Consider the following 22,164-nt stretch of genomic DNA (forward strand, 5'->3'; position numbering starts at 1 on the left):
TTAAAATTTAGAAACCACACAAAAACTTCAATGTACCCCTAAAATCCTGTTACCTGGAGGGTCCCAGAGCTAAAACTTAGGCCTGTTTTCTAAAATCATGGTGTAGGGGCACCTGGATGGGCTCAGTTGGCTAGGCGTCCAACTCTTGATATAGTCTCAGGCCATGATCTTATGATTTTGAGATCGAGCCCCATGCAGGGCACTGAGTGTGGAACTTGCTTCAGAGTCTCTCTCTCTCCCTCTCTCCCCCACTTTTGCACTCTCACTCAAAATAAATAAATAAACCTTTAAAAAATGATGATATAAAGTTACAGAAAAAAGGAATAGCTGATTGCACCAAACTCAAAACATTTAATCATAGAATTTAAAATCTTCTTTTGGAAACCAGTCTTAACCTTCAAGCACTCTTTTGGAAACACTAACATTACAAGTGACATTGCTACTGACACTGGGGAAATCTTGGCAGGCATTGAATTGAGTAACTTGGAAGGGAATGACCCACAGCTGTCCCTGCCTAGATGTATCCAAATTTGACCATTAAACATGAGAAAAACAGAGGATTCACTAATTGAGAATGATCATCAACAATCTACCTTAGGGTCACATTTGTGGATGTTAATTCAGTTTGATTAAGCCTCCAAACCCTCACTGTTGAGCTTGGAGCAGTATTTCACATGCCTGCTATTTCTCTCTAATGGATTACATTATGACTTATCCTTTTTTGTCTTTTAAATTCAAAAATGGTACATATTCATGTCTTACACCTAGCCACTTTTACATCCTATCTTTAAACTGTTCCCACTTACACCAAAGTCACTATACCCTAATAAACTATCTACACAAATAACGGGTCTCACCACAGAAATCTCATCTTATTTTTCAATCGTTTGTAAAGATACTGGTTGTGCTTTTGCGCAGATAACCATGAATTTAAAGTGCAGTGAAAATGTGCCATTCTTTTTTCTTTTAACAGATTTTTGTCACCTCCTTGCCGAAGAATGACCTAACTTATCTGCTAGCCTTGGGTTTAAGATGTTAACTTCAGTAATGTTCCTATCAATGACCCTGTAATGTAGAAACTATTTTATTCCTGCCTACCAGGGCAGACATTTCCTTGCAGGAAGGGCAACTTTAGTGAGCACTTGCAGGCTTTGGGACCCTTTCTAAGCATGTCCCATAGTCCTAAGAATGAAAGTGTGGTTTTAACAATACCAACTCAACAAAATGCAGAAGCAGCAGCCTGCTAACATTTTCTATTACATTTGTACTTGATTGATACCTGGGGCTATCATATAAATTTCCATAATTTATGCAAACAATGCTAAGTAAATCACACAACAAAAACAATCATATTAATGATATAATAAATTCTCAAACACTGGTTACTTGGCACCAATTTTTGTGTAAATGGAGATGAAAATGTACATTTAAAGATAAGTATATAAGAACACATGGATTAATATGCTCTATTATTAAAAAGGTACTCCATCACCCCAGAAAAGATATCTGTTGATAAAATGAGAAGCTATTGTTCCACTGACATTCAAGATAGGGAAAGGAATTGGAAAGAAGATAAATATACCTACCCCTAAGCTACTTCACCTACTAAGGCATAGTTTAAAAACTGGGTGCCTGGGTGGTTCAGTCGATTAAGCATCTGACTTCAGCTCAGGTCATGATCTCATGGCTCATGAGTTTGAGCTGTGCACTGGGCTCTGTGCTGACAGCTCAGAGCCTGGAGCCCTCTTTAGATTCTCCCTCCCTCTCTGTCCCTCCCCTGTTCAAGCTCTGTTTCTCTGTCCTTCAAAATAAATAAAACATCCCAAAAAATTTAAAAAAACAAATTGTACCTGGAAGGACATTAACCAGAAATACAAGAATCTTATCATCACAAAGGTCCTATACAGAGAATGCATTTATTAGTTTCTATCATAAATCATATTTTCAGCACATTTAGAACACACGCAATTTTACCCAAATTGAGAAATCTAGATGTAACATTTCATTTTGTGGGCTGGGAATATATTATACCTTTGGGGAAATTTGTAACACACAGGGTATCATATGATGCCTATACCCCCTACTGCACCCCTCCTCTATGCTTTTTTTTTTCATTTAGCCCAGAGAGATAGAAATTAAGTTCAATAGATATTTTCCTAATCAAAAACACAAAATGGCTGGACAAGGCAGCAGCAAAGGTTTCCATTCAGTGGCTCTTTACAATTCAAGCCCACAGACTGCTAACCTCACAGAGGCTTTCTCATACACCCAGCAAATGTACAGTCAGAAATATACAATCAACCCTTTTCTATTGTTTTTGTTCATTCTGGGAGAAAAAAATGACTGTCTTAAAATTACCATCTTTATACTCATAACTGTCTTTTTTGGCTCCAGACAAACATAGCTAGCTACTGATTCAATAGACACCTTGAACTCAGCATACCCCTAAAAGTTAACTCATGAGCTGTTCTACTCAAACCTAGCCCTCTTCCTGTAGCCACCATCTTAGTAAATGACAATCTCCAAAATGGAAGGCTGACGGTCACCATAATTTCTCCACTCCCCAAAACACTGCCCACAATTAAAGCCATTCACTCTGTTCTCTACTTGCTCATTACTCAAGTCCAGGTTAGACCACTCAGACTCATGTGGAATATTACAGTAGGCTTCTAACTGACGCTTCTTGCTTGAGAGACTTTCAATAGCTTTTCATTGTTCCTAAGAAAAAATCTAAAATACCAGTGAAAACTAATTGCCTTTGTGTGATCTGGCCCTTGCCTACCTCTCCAGCCTCATTTTGGGCCACCCTAATTTACTGTGTTCCAGATACAGGATCCTCCTTTCTGTTCTTATATTCTGCTAAGCTTACTCTTTCCACATGCTATCTCCTTGCCCCAGTACTCTAGTGAACCTCTCTTTTCTCTCTCCTACCATGTAAATCTCACACCTTCTTTTTATTTTTTAATGTTTATTTATTTTTAAGAGAGAGAGAGAGCATGCACAAGCATGGGATGGGCAGAGAGAGAGGGAGACACAGTATCCAAAGCAGGCTATAGATTGTCACCACAAAACCTGACACGGGGCTCAAACTCACAAACTGTGAGATCATGGCCTGAGCCAAAGTTAGACACTTAAGCAACTGAGCCACCCAAGTGCCCCAAATCTTACACATTCTTAAGCACCCATTAGACCAAAGGCCATTGTCTGGTATCCTGAGACATGACATACTTCCCATGTTTATGCTGTGAGGCCCTCTACTGTTCCTTCTCAGAGACTCTACTTAGTTGGGGTTTTGTATTTGACTGTTTAAGGTCTCTACCTTCTGTTATACCTAGAGGTTAAATATTTGGGGCTTTGGTGGACATAGGGTCTCCATTTATACTATTCAACTCTGCCCTTGTTATGAGAAAGCATCCAAAAACAGTAAGTAAACAAATGGGTGTGTATTTCAGCAGCCTTTTGACCATAATTTGCCCATCGTTTCATTGGATGACACAGACTCCAGAAAGGCATTGGGCATGCTTTGTAGTGTTTAGTTTTGTACCTCAGTACACTTTTTAATACCTTGTATACAATCAACATTCAACATATAAATATTGGACGAATCAATAAGCCAGTGGAAGAATACATATTTGGATCAACATTAACCAGTTATGAGGGTGTAACTATATTTGCTGTTCTGTTTTTCATCTCTAAGAAAAGAAATTATAACGTAATTGTCTGACAAAGGAGGTTGTTCTTAAGTGATCAATTGATGATGCACGTTTGCTCTTGATGTCCCTGACAATCCCAGGAAAACTCAAGACACAGAAGGTTAAATAATTAGTGGGGATGCCTGTACTTGTCCAGAAGTTCTCCTAAACAGAACAGGAAGTTTTGAGACGTATGGCAACTAAAGAGAGAACCCATGTTCCAACATTCTATTTTCACTGAGCAGGAAAAGTGACACGAGCAATTAAAGTAATCTTCCTTTGTGAACCACTGGGCTGAGCCCAGAGATAGTAATCATAAAAACCATAGCTCCAACTAAGAATTAGAAAGACAATCATTCCAAAGGAAGGCTGAAAACTTCAGTAGTAGCCAATTAGGTACTTGAGCTTCACTTAAAAGTTTGGTGTTGTGTTTCTTAGTGTTTTTTTTTTTCTCCCCAGAGGAGAATAATTCTGGAGGCTTACAGTCAAGATGATGAATTGAGCAAACACAGGTATATCCATCCTTCTCAATTAAAGCTGTTTGGAGGAAATACATAGCCAAGTTCAAAGGCAAAGAAGCAAACAATCTTTGTAACACTGTCAGGGAAAGAGCACCCAGCATGCTGTACAAACCTGAGGCTGAGGAAGGGGATATTGCTGGAAGGAATAGTGACTGGAAATTTTCTGAAAAGCAGCCAACTTCTTGAAGCCTGAAGCAAATTGGTTCCCCAGAAATATGTGGCAAAAGAAAATCCTCAACCATACCAAGTAAGAAGTATGAGCACATACGTTAATTGGGGCACATGCCAAGTAAGAATGACGGCACATTCATTAATTATCAAGCTCTTGAACTGGAAAAGATACGTATATATTGGGTCATACTTGATGAAACCTGAAGGGTCATGTGAAAAGGGAATGAGGAAATTCTCCCAAGTATTCCCAAGGAAAAAAATTCACATTAACAACATAAAATATACTCCACAGAATCAATAAACTGGGAAATTTATAATTGACAAACTAGGGAAGTCTGGGTGCCTTAGTCGGTTGAGTGTCTGACTCTTGATTTCTGTTCAGGTCATGATACCAGGGTTGTGGGATCGAGCCCTGTGTTGGGCTCCACAATGAGCATGGAGCCTGCTTAAGATTCTCTCTCTCTCTGCCCCTCTTCCACTCATATACAGTCTCTCTCTGTCAAACAAACAAAAATTAAATTAAATTATAATTGACAAACTGGAACACAGAACAATCCAAAAGGGATGTTTAAAATAAGTATGTCTCATGAAGGCAAAAATATAATCCATATAAAGGATCTTCTGAAAGAAGGTAGATACAAAAAATAATAATCAAGGATAAATAATACGGAAAATATAGTCATTGAAATAAAACATTCAATAACTGAAACTGTAGAGATGAGGAATAAATTACTAAAATGAAGAAACAAATCACGAGTCTCTCACAATGTACCACAAAGTTACAAAAAGATGGGAGGGATGAACAAGAAGGTAAGAAACACAGAATCTATAGAAATTCCTGAAAGAAAAAATAGAGTGTGAGAGAAATATATAATTACAGGATAAAATTTCTAATAACTGAAAATATAATTCTTCACACTAAAAGTACATCTTGAATTCCAAGAATTTTTTTTAATTTTACTGAGACATGAAAATGGTTAGCAATAAGGCCTTAACATTTTGATGGAGAAAAATGTCAGTACTCAGAAACCAGTACCTGGGGTAGTGAAACTGAAATGAGACCAAAGAATAATAATACTTCCACAGTGCCAAGGAAATGTATTATCAACTTGAAATCTCAACAAACTAGCATGAAAATGAAGATGTTTTTAGATATAAGTGTAAGGTATCCAAAAGAATTTTCTATACACAAATGTGTACTGAAAGGATTACTAAAAGATCCATTTCAGGAAGAGTAAAAATGACTCCACAACTAGAAGATCAAGGGAAAAAATTAAGAGTGTGAAAAGAAAATTATATAAAACATTTAAGGGAGAAATGATACCAATTGTCTATAATCTCTTCCAGAAAATTAAACAGAGAGATTACTTCTAACTAATGCAATGAGGCCAGCACTACCCTAATTGAAAGGAAAGACAAATTATAAACCTATGTTCCTCATGAACATAAGCACAAAAATCCTCAACAAAATATTACCAAATTAAATCTAACAATGTGGAAAAAAAAAAAGACTGTACACCATTACAAAGTGGGGTTTCTCTCTGGTATGAAAGTCTAATTCAATTTTCAAAAATTAATATGCTTCATCATATCAATTGGCCAAAGAAGAAAAAACATATAATCCTATCAACATACACATAAAAATCATAAAATGAAATGTAATACCATTGCATGATAAAAACTATCAGAAAACTAGGAGTAGAGGGAGCTTCTTCAAATTGGTTAAAAAAATCCACAAAAAGCCAACAGCTAACATCACACTTAATGTTGATAAACTAGATGCTTTCTTCCTAAAATCAGGAATGAGACAAGAACACCCCTTCTCAACACCTCCATTCAACATTGTGCTGAAATTCAATGGAAAAAGATGATCTTTCCAACAAATGAAATTAAAAATAAACATAAGCAGGAGCAAATGGACGGCTCAGTCAGTTAAGCATCTGAATTTGGCTCAGGTCATGGTCTCATGGTTTATGAGTTCAAGCCCCACGTTGGGCTCTTTACTGACAGCTCAGAGCCTGGAGCCTGCCTCAGATTCTGTGTCTCCCCTCTCTGCACCCCCCATCTCAAAAAATAAACATGAAAAAAAAATTTTTTAAATAAATGTAAGCAGAACTGAAATCTATGTACAATAAAGTAGAACTTAAAAAACAGGTGGAAAAAGACTTGTTAATTAAGATTTCAAGGGAGGAGCCAAGACAGCAGAAGAGCATGGAAGTTTTCTGTGTGTCTCATGTCCATGAAATACAGCCAGACCAACAGTAAACCATCCTGCACACCTAGAAAACTGATATGAGGATTAACACAACAATCTGCACAACCTGAACCACAGAATTCAGCAGGTATGCAGTGTGGAAAGGTAAACTTGGAGAGAGAGAAACCACGGAGGACACGGAGCCACTTTTGCATGCAGAGAGAGGATGGAGACAGGGGGTTGGGGGAGAATGTGCGAAAAGTACCCCTTCCCAAAAGCAGCTGGAGAGAAAGTGGAAAATTGGCAACAACTGTAGGGACTGACTAAAAGGGGAGAAAGGAGAAAGGAAAGGGTTTAAATTCCATTAAGACTGTAAACAAGGGGAGTGCAGAGAGTCTGCAACTCCACAGCTTGATACCTGGCTATGCTCTGGTGGGAAGGGCAAACCCCCAGGAGCAGAGTAGGGTCTGGGAGGTTCTCCGGCCACACAGGGAGAAGCGGTTCCACTGCTGGAAGGACATTTGGTAGAGGCTGTGTGGCCACCCGGGCCCAGCACCAGAGAATGACCACATTCACTTGTGCTAGAACAATGTCGTTGGGGGTGAAGCCTGGTGCCAGATATGTGTTGTGATTTCCCACAATCCCTCAGGCGCTGCTGCTACGCTGTCCCGTGAACTTTTTCTGGGGTGGGCTGGCACCCAACCACAGTCTCTGGGCATTGGCAGCAGCACGGTCCCATGAACTTTCATGGGTGTGACCAGCCTTCAGCTATTGCTTGGTGAGACCCTCCTCAATGGGGCAGAGCGGGTCAAAGCCACAGTCCCTTACAAGTGGGGGACCAGGGAAGGGAGCCGCATCTGAGACAAAACTCTGGAGGGAGGTGCTACCTGGGGCTTGGTCATGGACAGAGTGGAAGCAGGGAGTGGATGGAAGCTGAAGATGAAGGACGGGGGCACAACTGTTGACTAGGGAGAAAAGAGTTACGATACAAGAGACTGGGTACCTGGGTGATGCCATTTTCACCACTCCCGCGCATACACATACACACCTACAAGCACCACAACAATCCACCCCAGTAAGCTAGCAGCGCCCTCTAGTGCAGAACAGAGCCGATACACTAAGCCACACCCAACTGGGCCAACCTTACTGTTCAAGAACACAAGTCTCACCACCTGCTTACTTTATGGACTATAAAGTGCTTCACAGGTTTTTTTAGGGGAAAACAAAGTAATTTCAGTCATATTTCAGTCTGTTAGCTGGTCCAACTATTCAATTTTCCTTCTTTCTTTGCTTCTTTCTTTCTTTTTTCTCTTTTTCATTTTTCTTTTTCTTGAATACAGAAAGAAAAAATTCATTTTTATTTTCAATTTTTATTAAAAATATTCTTTAATTTTTTTCTACCATATTTTTACTTTTGTGTAACTTTTTTTCAAATTCTGTTTTACTTCCATCATTTCATTTTAGTCTATTTCAGTGTATTCATTTTTTCAAACTTTCAAATGATATCCTTTTTTTTTTTCTTTTTCCCCTTTTTTCTCTAATATACCAAGCCACTTTCAATACCTAGACTAACACACACCTAGGATCTAGCATCATTTATTTGATTTTGTGTGTGTGTGTTTAATCTTTTAATTTTAATTTTTTTAATTTTAATTTTTTTAATTTTAATTTTTTCTACCTAATTCCTTTTCTCCCTTCAAATTGACAAAATGAAGGAATTCATCCCAAAAGAAAGAGCAGGAAGAAATGACAGCCAGGGACTTAACCAACACAGATACAAGCAAGATATCTGACCCAGAATTTAGAATCACAATAATAAAAATACTAGCTGGAGTCGGAAACAGATTAGAATCCCTTTCTGTGGAGATAAAAGAAGTAAAAGCTAGTCAGGATGAAATAAAAAATGTTATAACTGAGCTACAATTTCAAATGGATGCTGCAGTGGCAAGGATGCATGAGGCAAAACAGAGAATCAGCTACATAGAGGACAAATTTATGGAGAATAACAAAGCAGAAAAAGGGAGATCAAAGCAAAAAAAGTACGATTTAAGAATAAGAGAAATCAGTGACTCATTTAAAAGGAACATCAGAATCAGAGGGGTCCCAGAAGAGGAAGAGAGAGAAATAGGGGTAGGAGGGCTATGTGATCAAATCATAGTGGAAAACTTTCCTAACCTGGGGAAAGACTCAGACATCCAAATCCAGGAAGCACAGAGGACTCCCATTAGATTCAACAAAAACTGACCATCAACAAGGCATATCACAGTCAAATTCACAAAATACTCAGGCAAGTAGAAAGAGAAAGAAAGCAGCAAGAGAAAAAAAGTCCTTAACCAACAAGGAAGACAGATCAGGTTTGCAGCAGACCTATCCACAGAAACTTGGCAGATCAGGAAGGAGTGGCAGGATATATTCAATGTGTTCAATCAGAAAAATATGGAGCCAAGAATTTTTTATCCAGCAAGGCTGTCATTCAAAATAGAAGGAGAGATAAAAAGTTTCCCAGACAAACAAAAATTAAAGGAGTTTGTGACCACTAAACCAGCCCTGCAAGAAATTTTAAGGGGGACTCTCTGAGGGGAGAAAAGATGAAAAAAAAATAATAAATAAAGACCAAAAGCAACAAAGATTAGAAAGGATCAGAGAACACCACCAGAATCTCCAACTCTACAAGCAACATAATGGCAATAAATTCATATCTTTCAGTACTCGCTCTAAACGTCAATGGACTCAATGCTCCAATCAAGAGACATAGGGTAACAGAATGGATAAGAAAACAAGATCCATCTATATTGTTTGTAACAGACCCACTTTAGACCTAAAGACACCTTCAAATTGAAAGTAAGGGGATGGAGAACCATGTATCATGCTAATGGTCAACAAAAGGAAGCCAGAGTAGCCATACTTATATCAGAAAATCTAGACTTTAAAATAAAGACTGTATCAAGAGATGCAGAAGGGAATTATACCATAATCAAGGGGTCTATCCACCCAGAAGACCTAACAATGGGAAACGTTATGTGCCAAATGTAGAGGCACCCAGGTATATAATTAATCATAAACATGAAGAAACTCATTGATAGTAACCATAATAGTAGGAGACTTCAACACCCCACTCACAGAAATGGACAGATCATCTAATCAAAAAATCAACAAGGAAACAATGGCTTTGAATGACACGCTGGACAAGATGGATTAACAGATATATTCAGAACATTTCATCCTAAAGCAGTGGAATATACATTCTTCTCCAATGCACATGGAATGTTCTCCAGAATAGACCACAAACTGGGACACAAATCAGCCCTCAGCAAGTACACAGAGATCGAGATCATACTGTGCACATTTTCAGACCAATCCTATGAAACTTGAAATCAACCACAAGAAAAAATTTGGAAAGGTAACAAATACTTGGAGGCTCAAGAACATGCTACTAAAGAATGAATGGACCAACCAAGAAGTTAAAGAGGAAATTAAAAAGTATATGGGAGCCAAGGAAAATGGTAACACCACAAGCCAAAACCTCTGGAACTCAGCAAAGGCGCTCTTAAGAGGAAAGTATATAGCAATCCAGGTCTTCCTAAAGAAGGAAGAAAGATCTCAGATACACAACCTAACCTTACGCCTTTAAGAGCTGGAAAAAGAACAGCAAATAAAACCCAAAACCAGCAGAAGACAGGAAATAATAAAGATTAGAGCAGAAATTAATGCTATTGAAACCAAAAAACCAATAGAACAGATCAATGAAACCAGAAGCTGGTTCTTTGAAAGAATTAACAAAATTGATAAACCACTAGCCAGTTTGATCAAAGAGAAAAAGGACCCAAATAAATAAAATCAAGAATGAAAGAGGAGAGATCACAACCAACACAGCAGAAATAAAAATAATAATAAGAGGATATTATAAGCAATTATGTACCAATAAAATGGGCAATCTGGAAGAAATGAACAAATTCCTAGAAACATATACACTACCAAAACTGAAACAGGAAGAAATAGAAAATTTGAACAGACCCATAACCAGTAAGGAAATAGAATTGGTAATCAAAAATCCAGGGCCAGATGGCTTTCCAGGGGAATTGTACCAAAAATTTAAGGAAGAGTTAACACCTATTCTCTTGAAGCTGTCCAGAAAATACAAATGGAAGGAAAACTCCCAAACTCTATGAGGCCAGCATCACCTTGATTCCAAAACCAGACAGAGACCCCGCTAAAAAGGAGAACTATAGACCAATTTACCTGATGAACATGGATGCAAAACTCAACAAGATATTAGCCAACCAGATCCAACAATACATTTTAAAAAATTATTCACCACGACCAAGTGGGATTTATACCTGGGATGCAGGGCTGGTTCAATGTCCGCGAAACAATTAATGTGATTCATCACATCAATAAAAGAAAGGACAAGAACCATATAATCTTCTCAATAGATGCAGAGAAAGCATTTGACAAAATACAGCATCCTTTCTTGATAAAAACCCTCAAGAAAGTAGGAATAGAAGGAGCATACCTCGAGATCATAAAAGCCATGTAAGAATAACCCAACACTAATATCATCCTTAATGGAGAAAAACTGAAAGCTTTCCCCCTAAGGTCAGGAAGAAGACAGGGATGTCCACTCTTGCCACTGTTATTCAACATAGTATTAGAAGACTTAGCCTCTGCAATCAGACAACATAAAGAAATAAAAGACATCCAAATCAGCCAGGAGCAGGTCAAACTTTCACTCTTCGCAGATAACATGATACTGTATATGGAAAACCTAAAAGATTCCACCAAAAAAACTGCTAGAATTGATTCATGAATTCAGCAAAGTTGCAGGATATAAAATCAACACACACAAATTGGTTGCTTTCCTATACACCGACAATGAAGCGACAGAAAGAGAAATCAAGGAATCAGTCCCATTTACAGTTGCACAAAAAACCATAAAATACCTAGGAATAAATCTAACCAAAGAGGTGAAAAATCTATACACTGAAATCCATAGAAAGATTATGAAAGAAATTGAAGAAGACACAAAAAAGTGGAAAAAGATTCCATGCTCCTGGATAGGAAGAACAAATATTGTTAAAATGTCAATACTACCCAAAGCAATCTACGTATTCAATGCGATCCCTATCAAAGTAACACCAGGATTCTTCACAGAGCTAGAACAAATCATCCTAAAATTTGTATGGAACCAGAAAAGACCCCAAATAGCTAAAGCAATCTTGAAAAAGAAAACCAAAGCAGGAGACATCACAATCCCGGACTTCAAGCTATACTACAAAGCTGTAATCATCAAGACAGTATGGTACTGGCACAACAACAGACACTTAGATCAATGGAACAGAATAGAGAACCCAGAAATGTACCCACAAACATATGGGCAACTAATCTTTGACAAAGCAGGAAAGAATAACCAATGGAATAAAGACAGTCTCTTCAGAAAGTGGTGCTGGGAAAAGTGGACAGCAACATGCAGAAGAATGAACCTGGACCACTTTCTTACACCATACACAAAACTAAACTCAAAATGGATGAAAGACCTCAATGTAAGACAGGAAGCCGTCAAAATCCTCAAGGAGAAAGCAGGCAAAAACCTCTTTCATCTTGGCCGCAGCAACTTCTTACTCAACACATCTCTGGAGGCAAGAGAAACAAAAACAAAAATGAACTACTGGGACCTCATCAAAATAAAAACTTCTGCACAGCGAAGAAGACAATCAGCAAAACTAAAAGGCAACTGACAGAATGGGAGAAGATATTTACAAATGACATATCAGATAAAGGGTTAGTATCCAAAATCTATAAAGAACTTACCACACTCAATACCCAAAAAAAAACCAAATAATCCAGTGAAGAAATGGGCAAAAGACGTGAATAGACACTTCTCCAAAGAAGACATCCAGATAGGCAACCGATACATGAAAAAATGCTCCATATCACTCATCACCAGGGAAATACAAATCAAAACCACAATGAGATACCACCTCACACCTGTCAGAATGGCTAACATTAACAACTCAGACAACAGATGTTGGCGAGGATGTGGAGAAAGAGTAGCCCTTTTGCACTGTTGGTGGAAATGCAAAGTTGTGCAGCCACTCTGGAAATCAGTATGGAGGTTCCTCAAAAAATTAAAAATAGAACTACCCTACCACCCAGCAATTGCACTACTAGCTATTTATCCATGGGACAGGTGTGCTGTTTCAAAGGCACGTATGCACCCCAATGTTTATAGCAGCACTATCAACAATAGCCAAAGTATGGCAAGAGTCCAAATGTCCATTGATGGATGAATGGATAAAGAAGATGTGGGGTGTATGTATGCATACACACACACACACACACACACACACACACACACACACACACACACACATAAACAATGGAGTATTACTCGGCAATCGAAAAGAAGGAAATCTTGCCGTTTACAACTATGTGGACTGAACTGGAGGGTATTATGCTAAGCAAAATTAGTCAGAGAAAGACAAGTATCATATGACTTTACTCATATGAGGACTTTAAGGGACAAAACAGATGAACATAAGGGAAGGGAAACAAAAATAATATAAAAACAGGGAGGGGGACAAAACATAAGAGACAAATATGGAGAACAAACAGAGGGTTACTGGAGGGGTTATGGGATGGGGATAGGCTAAATGGGTAAGGGATATTAAGGAATCTACTCCTGAAATCTTTGTTGCACTATATGCTAACTAACTTGGATGTAAATTTTAAAAAATTAAATTAAAAAATAAATTAAAAAAGAATTATTAACAATAAAAAAAAGATTTCAAAAGCACATACCCTAGGAAAGCAGTAATAAATTTGATTACATTAACAGGAGACACTTGTACATATCCAAGTTCACCATGAGCAAGGTGCAAATACAAGTAACTAACATGACATTATTATGACATGCATAAGAGCTAAAGGATCAGTATCCAACTCTTTAGTTCAGAGTTAACACATTTAGATTTTCTAGTACCATTCACAATCTGATCTATATTGTATGCCATCTGAAGGCTGCTACAGCATTGGCTGAGTCAGATTGTTCAAAGATAACTTGCTCTTTCAGACCAAGGCATTGTGGGATCCTCTAGAAAGGAACACTCATATTTGTAACTGTAGAAAGTTACATTCCTCCCTAACACTGGCCCCACACCACTGGGAAAAAGAGACCATAGAAGAGAAAGAGAGGAAGTTGTGTTGGGTGGACCCTTCTTCATCACTGATGTCAAAACACCAACAATAGTGCTGGCCAAATGGAGGCAGCTTCATCCCAAGGTAAGAATGAACTAGAAACTGTGTTGCTCTTGTCTTTCAGGGTTGGAACCCTGTTTATTATTTTCCCTGCAGCATTGCTTATAGAAGACTCAAGAAAGCTACTTGAAATAGTTTTATTATCCTGATAAACTGAAGCACTTAAAAATTAAAAAATCCCATCCATATCAGTAAATAGCACCTCCATTCTTCTAGTGTCTCTGGCCAAAAACAATGAGTCATCCTTAATTACTCTGAATTCCAGAATGTGTATAGAACACTTGCAAATCAGTAATATAAAACATATGTAGCCAATGAGAAAAGAGATGAAAAGTAGAAACCAGAATAGCCAATAAATCATAAAAAGTCATCCAACCTCACTAATAATTGAAGAAAGTCATTATTAATATAACTGCAATTGTACTCAATTGACCAAAATGGTAAAAAGTGATCTGGCTGATAATGTCAAGTATTGGGAAGGTCTGGAAAAAAAATGGTCCTCTCAGATACAGCCAGTAGAACCATAATTGATACACTCACGTAGAGAACAATTTGACAATCATCGGTCAATTTAAGTACGTGTATATCACACACCTCAGTTTAGCAACTGCACTTCTGAGTGTATACCTAAGAGATCTCTTACACATGTACACCAAAAGACATACATGAAGAAGCATTTCTCCTTAATAGCAAAATCAAGGGAACAACCCAAAGGTCTCCAAGTGAAAAAATGGAGGAAGACATTTGTACAATGGGTCACGGTTTCAGGATTGAACATTATAAAACATAAAGAATGTGGATATGTCTCAAAAACATAAGGCTGGAAGATGTAGAACGATCTACGGCAATGATCTGGTATAAAAAAATACACCAAGAATAATGCCCTTGGATTGCTTGTGTATGCATACTTAGGTGTGTAAAATGGAATTCAAAGAAAAATACTAAATGTGTGATACTGGTTACTTCTGGAAATGGAAGAAGAAAAATAGGAACACAGGCATTGGTAAAGGTAATTGTAGTCCTATCTGTAATACTCATAATGTTATGATATCTTTTGGTAAAAAAAAAAAAAGTCTAGAAAGAAATATGAAGACATATCAGTCATTATTAATTCCAGGTGTTAGGTATACATACTATTGTTTGCAATTCTTTGCACATTAAATTCCCCCCAAAAATAGAAACAGTACATGAAATGTACTTCTTCACAGAAAATTTACTTTTACTTTTCTATTCATTGTGTTTTACGAAGTAACTTCCTTGAGGACATCAAGTTCTTCTCTTCCTTACATTACGTATGCACTTTTATGTGTCCAGAAAACAAAACAGGTGGCAGATGTAAAAACAATATAGAGAATTGAAGGGGAATATTAAACTCAGTAATGTGAATATTAAAATACGTTATTTTAGAATTACTTATTGGTTTGAACCAATACAGGTGATGGAGAAAGACACAGACAAAGAGACAGGGAAGGAGGGAGAAAGGAAGGGAGGAGGTGATGGAGTAGGAAAGGAAGAAAGGAGATGAAATCAATGATGTACTTGTATATTCGGACATGAAAGAGCAGTTTCTTCCACCTGAGCATTAAGTTTTCAAGGAGAGCAGAATTTTCCCCTTGTGTTGTCTTAACAGCAAAGAAGTTATTGAGGAGTACAGACTCACTAACCATAGGAAAAAGGTGTACTGTGCTTCCCTTACACCCACGCAAAATCTATGCACTGAGCATTTTGTTGCAGACACGGGCCCAGAAACCACAGATGGCAGATGACTTAAGAGGGTGGGATGGACAAGAATGGTGGCAGTTAAACTACGTGCTCAATCGGATCCCACTGTGCTCTCAGGTTGGAAAGGGCAAATACACTTCTCAAGGAAGAGCCCTGTGTCCAGGAAGTACGTGATTCTCAGGAAGGCTTTCTCTGTCAGTAGAAAGGACCAAAAACCGGGCTGGAAATCAATATACCTGGTGAGGTCATCTGACACCACTAGTAACACTCGCTAGAGCCTCTCCAGGCTCAGTCTTGTTCACCACAATGTTAAGTAGAGAAGTTGATACTCAGTCTGCAACCTATTCTCAAAATGACAAGAGGTGGGTTTTCATTGGCTTTTGTTATTAATAAATTGAATATGATAATTGAAAGAAAGTTGATGGATGTATGTGTGTACATGTGTGTGCCTATATATACACATGTATCTTTTGGTAACAGTGTTGACAGATCTTTAGCTGATTATGACAAAATTAACAGTTATTAAAATGCTAAAGAATTATAATGAAATATTAGTACTTTGTGTTTGGTTTTCTAGTATACAAATTGCTCTGAATCAATAGTCATGAACTGGAAGTATTTTAAAAATATCAATACAGGTCTATTAAAAATGTATTATTTTAATGAGTATTTTCACTTTATACCTCTACATATACAGCTGACCCTTGAACAACATGAGTTTGAACTGTCTGGGTCCACTTACACTCAGATATCTTTTAAAAAATACTGCATAGCACTCTAAACATATTTTCTCAACATTTTCTTTTCTCTACTTTACTTTAAGACTATAATATTTAATACATTTAACATACAAAATGGATGTTCAACTCTTTTTTTTAATGTATATTATCTTTAAGGGAGGGAGAGAGAGAGACATAGTCTGAGTGGGGGAGGAGCAGAGAGAGTAGGAGACAGAATCCAAAGCAGGCTCCAGGCCCTAAACTGTCAGCAAAAGCCCGATAGGGGGGCTCAAACCCATGAACAGTGAGATCATGACCTGAGCTGAAGTTGGACGCTTAACAGACAGAGCCACCCAGGCACCCCTTCAACTCTTTTTGTTACCACTAAGGATTCCAGGCAACCATAGGCTATTGGCAATTAAGTCTGGGGGGAGCCCAGAGTTTTACTTGAATTTGTGACTGCATGAGGGGCTGGCATGAAGCTCCCACATTGTTCATGGGTCACCTGGGTTTCTTACCAAACACTTGAGGCAAATTTTTCATTTGAATTCCACTTTTTCATGTGACTTCAGGTTTCCTATTACTTATGGTTTTCCATGTCTCCCTCCATTCCCTACCCTCCTCACCCCCAATATTCTCTCCTAATTTAATAGTATGTAAGCTTCACTGCAGGAAATATTGGAATTACTTTTTTTCTAGCAGATTTCCTAGAACAAAAATGGCAGCCTTTGCAACTCTTGAATAAATAAATCAAGGTTAAAATCCTTTACAAATATATGAAAAATTATTTCAAACACCTAAATAGCCCCCCTTTACGTGATCCTTTTTTTCCCCTTGCTTCCTATCACAAATCAATTGTCAGGAATAGGTATAATCAGTTCATTGATGAATAAAATGTGTAAAAAATATATAAAAATAAATATATATGTTCAATGCAAGGCTGACTGATCTGTTGCTAATATTCACCCATAGTAGTAACTTAAGAATGATTCTGAGCTTGTATTCACACTCAGTAGGATAATAGATCATTAGCGACATGTAACTTCTTTCATGGGCATTGGCTAAAAACATCTTCAACCAACAGCATTTGCATTCTTTCAGTGGAGAAATAAACAGTATGTTAGACCCCTACCAGCTGATGGAGAAGATATTTGGGAAGAAAGAACTTTCTTAGGTTTTCCTATTCAGCCTAATTTTTTTTATTTTTTAAATATAATTTATTGTAAGTTGGTGAACATATAGTATATACAGTACGCTCCCGATTTTAGGGGTAGATTTCTGTGACTCATCACTTATATACAACACCCAGTATTTATTTCAACAAGTGCCCTCCTCAATGCCCATCATCCTTCTCCTCTTCCCCACCCCCACTATCCACCCTCAGTTTGTTCTCAGTATTTAAGACCCTCTTATGGTTTGTCTCCTTCTCCATTTGAAACTATTTTTCCCCTTCCCTTCCCCCACTGTCTTCTGTTAAGTTTCTCAAGTTTCACATATGAGTGAAAATATATGATATCTTTCTCTAATTTCACTTAGCCTAATACCCTCCAGTTCCATCCATGTTGTTACAAATGGCATGATTTCATTCTTTCTCATTGCCAAGTAGTATTCCATTGTATATATAAACCACATCTTTATAAATTCATCAGTTGATGGACAATTGGGCTATTTCCATAATTTGGCTATTGCTGCAAATGCTGCTATAAACATTGGGGTACATGTGCCCTTTGTATCAGCACTCCTGTATCCTGTGGATAAATTCCTAGTAGTGCTATTGCTGGGGCATTGGGTAGTTCTATAATTTTTTGAAGAACCTCCACATGTTTTTAGAGCAGCTACACCAGCTTGCATTCCCACAAGTGGTGTGAGAGGATTCCCATTTCTCCACATCCTTTCCAGCAGCTGTTGTTTCCTGAGTTATTTTAGCCACAATGAGTGATGTTGAGCATCTTTTCATTTGTCTGTTGGCCATCTGTATGTCCTCTTTGGAAAAGTGTATAATCATGTCTTCTGCCCATTTCTTCACTGGATAATTTCTTTTTCGAGTGTTGAGTTTGGTAAATTCTTTATAGATTTTGGAAGCATCACGATCCTGGACTTTAGCATCTACTGCAAAGCTGTAATCGTCAAGACAGTATGGTACTGATACAAAAACAGACACACCGGCCAGTGGAATAGAGAACCCAGAATTGGACCCACAAATGTATGGCTAACCAATCTTTGACAAAGCAGGAAATAGTATGCAATGAAAAAGAAAAGACAGTCTCTTTAACAAATGGTGCTTGGAGAACTGGACATGAACATGCAGAAGAATGAACCTGGACCACTTTCTTACAACATACACAAAAATAAACTCAAAATGGATGAAAACCTTAAATGTGAGACAGGAAACCATCAAAACCCTAGAGGAGAAAACAGGAAATAACCTCTTTGACCTCAGCCTCAGCAATTTCTTGCTCAACACAACTCCAAAGGCAAGGGGAATAAAAGCAAAAACGAACCACTGGGACCTCGTCAAGTTAAAAATCTTCTGCACTGCAAAGGAAACAATCAACAAAACTAAAAGGCAACTGACAGAATGGGAGATCTTTGCTAATGACATATCAGATACAGGGTTAGTATCAGCCTACTTTTAAATTCTGGCTTATTAACCCCACAAAATCTTTCCTAAAATAAATCGCTTTCCTCTGTGTAAAAGTCAATCACTAATTCAGTAAATACTCTTCCTGGCATCTTTATGGATTAATAAAGACAGATATCATAATGTATAATCCAAGCATGGCTGTCTTTCAAGTAAAGCGGTTGACAGGCCACTAACCATTTCTATGTTAACACTGTCGTCTTGGATATTTTTGTCAACAGTTCCAGAAAAGTACTGTTACATAGTCTGATAAATACACTATCTTAAGACTCCTTATCGTTTTTGTAACCATCTGTGCCAAAGGAACCAAGTTTTAAGCCAAAATACTTTGGCATCACATGTATGATATGTTCAGTATGCCAGGCTACCTAACTGGAAAATAATTATAGGGTTTAGTAAATTAAGGATCCCTGTTCAGTAAGTCCTTCTTTGGCCAACTCACCTTACGTTCCACCAATGTGACCCCTCCCGTCCACCTTCTCTTCAATAGAGTGCTTTCTAACACAAATCACAGTCTCCATTACCATTTTGTTATGGAGCCCATTATATTGCATTCACTTATACTTTGTATTGTCTGTCTATTCTGTGAGAATGTAAGCTTTCCATGACTCGAACTATGCCTTTTGCCTACTCTTATAGTCACAGCCCCTAGAACACTGCCTAGTCAGAATAGGCTTTTGATAAATTGTTATCAACTGAATGAATGCCATCAACGTTGTTACAATGGTAAGAGCCTGTCTCTAGGCCGAGAAGCCCTGGCTCTATTTCTCTACTTTTTCTTTATTCTTATCAGGATTCTGGCAAAAATAGGGTAGTTATCAAAGCAGCTTCTTCCAGGGTAAGCCCCAGACATGTCATTTTCATCTTCTTCGTCTTCTTTGTTTTCTTTGTTGTTGTTGTTAGTTTCTTTTATCTCAGGTAAAAAGCTACCAGCTAAATGAAAATTAAACAAGTGTGACTTAGCCCCAGAATACATCCTGCAGTAAAACGGTCCATTCCTGTCTTTCTCACCCCTTTCCCTCTGACACTTGCAAGGTATATTCCAGACAAGCTGAATCATCCCACAAGATGCTTGCTAATTAGCTATTATTTTTACAAAGGAAAAAAACAACAAACAAACAGGTAATTCTATCTTTAACTATTTCAGCCAAACTAGATATGGCAATGGAAGTCCTACCAAAATCTCAGAAAATTGCTGAAGTTCTCACTGGGATTAAAGCATAGGCAAGAATAATTTATAAATAGCTGGCGGTTGGTAAGTGTCAAAATGTAGCACAAAAACATCAGAGACTGATTTTTTTTAATAAAATTGGGGCAGGAAAAGACCTGGAAAGTATTATTAAAGGCTATAAATGAGAAGACCAATGGACTAACTAAATAAAAAATTGTATTTTCTGAAGAGTAGGATATATAATGAATGTGTGATTAGAAAAATGTGTAAAACGTGTGAATGATTAAGTCTCAGAAAGACACAATGGTGAATGGACAATAAAAATACATTTAATCCCACAAATACTTGATTCAATTAAAAATGTAATGAAATATCAACCTTTTTAATATTTATAAATACAGTAAATAATAATAAATTCTAATGTGGACTTTGATACAGATAAAAAGGGCACTCAAACTTCTGGTGAAACTTTATTATTATGTTTTCTAGAGGTAAATATTAAAGTATACATCCAAATTTCCATATGTATATTCCCTGAATTTAATCTAAAAAGAAATCACATACAAGGGCAGAGAAAAACACATAAGAATGTTCACTGCAATACTGTTTACATGAAAAAATATGGTAGTGACTTTCCAACAGCAGCAGTGGGCAGATTAAACATTAATTACAGTACTTTCACATAATGAGATGTTGCAGCCAACACAATTGGGTAAGAAATGGACACAGAAAAATGCTCAGGAAGTGGTGCTGAGTAAACTGTCAGGTTATAGTTTAACAGATGCAATGTATGGTATGTTAAAAAATTGAAATGTCTTGGTAAAATGCATGCAAATACACCTATCTATTAGAAATGGTTGTCTCTGAGGAGTCAAGTTATGAGGACTGGGAGAAAATCCCATTTCATCGTCACATACTTTTGGGTTGCCAGAACTTCCACATAAGACCTTTATGTTTTAAAGTCCCTCTCCATCTTGAACATACTCTTAGCAGGAGAGAACAAAAGGCAGACGACCCAAATGAGGAGCCGACTCCAGCGACAATGAAAGCTGGCTTATACATGTATTTCTTAGTATTATTTCCATTGCATACAAGTCACCTAAACATCAGAATCCATCCCCCCATTTTTCTTCTCATTGACATCTGGCAAAAGCTTTGCTTCCTGAATCCTGAACTTTCTCCCCTTGTTCTTCACTAGATGTCCTAATTCCATCCTTTCTCCCTGTGCTGAGAAAAGCAGCCTTCAGCAGGCAGGACAGCAGGTGCACAAGGATTCAGACAAGAGTACATAGAGCTCTTGAACAGGACAGGAAACCTGAGGGGCAGCTCCGCTATGCCCAGGAGTGGGGTGGCTACATCCACTGTTGTACAGAAGTCCTCAGCCAACAGAGATTGATGGCCCTATCAGTAGTTCTCAGATTTCCCACTTACACTTAGGCTGAATTCCTTTCAACAATGAGGTCATATAATCTCCAGAAGGTAAATCCTATTAACTCTTAGTGCATATGACATGTTCTCCCAGTGGGTACGAAAATTGGGCTACATCTTTTGGCGGTAGCTTTTTTTTTTTTTCCCCTCAGAGACTCATTTTTTTTTTGTTTATGTCATATTTCTAACCCTTCTTTCTACATGATTGGCTATAGTTAGGTTTTTCTTGTAAAAATTAGAACCCTAAGTTGCTTGCGAATCCATTTCTATTCTTTAATTCAAAAGATTTAAAAGTTTTATTAAGAGGGAGTCTTATCATCTCAACAGGAAGGAAAAGGGAGAATTTAAGTCACACACAGACATCAAAAACAGGAAATATCATGGTCTTCCATGTACAGAGGATAAATCATTCAATAGTGACAATGGCTCCCAAGGACAGCAAGCAAATCCCACCACATGTGTGGAGCACTGTGCTTATGTAATCAATAATGGAAATATTGATACAACCTCCAGAGCGGTCTTCCTTCTTCCACATCATTCTAAACACAGCAACAGTATTCCCATTAGAACACAGGAACATGTCATTCCCCTACTCAAATATCTTCTGGAGCCTTCCTCTCTCAAAGATCCAACAACTGACTCCTGTGCTCT

The sequence above is a fragment of the Panthera leo genome, chromosome A1 (assembly GCF_018350215.1).
Source record: "Panthera leo isolate Ple1 chromosome A1, P.leo_Ple1_pat1.1, whole genome shotgun sequence".
NCBI classification, from domain to species: domain Eukaryota; kingdom Metazoa; phylum Chordata; class Mammalia; order Carnivora; family Felidae; genus Panthera; species Panthera leo.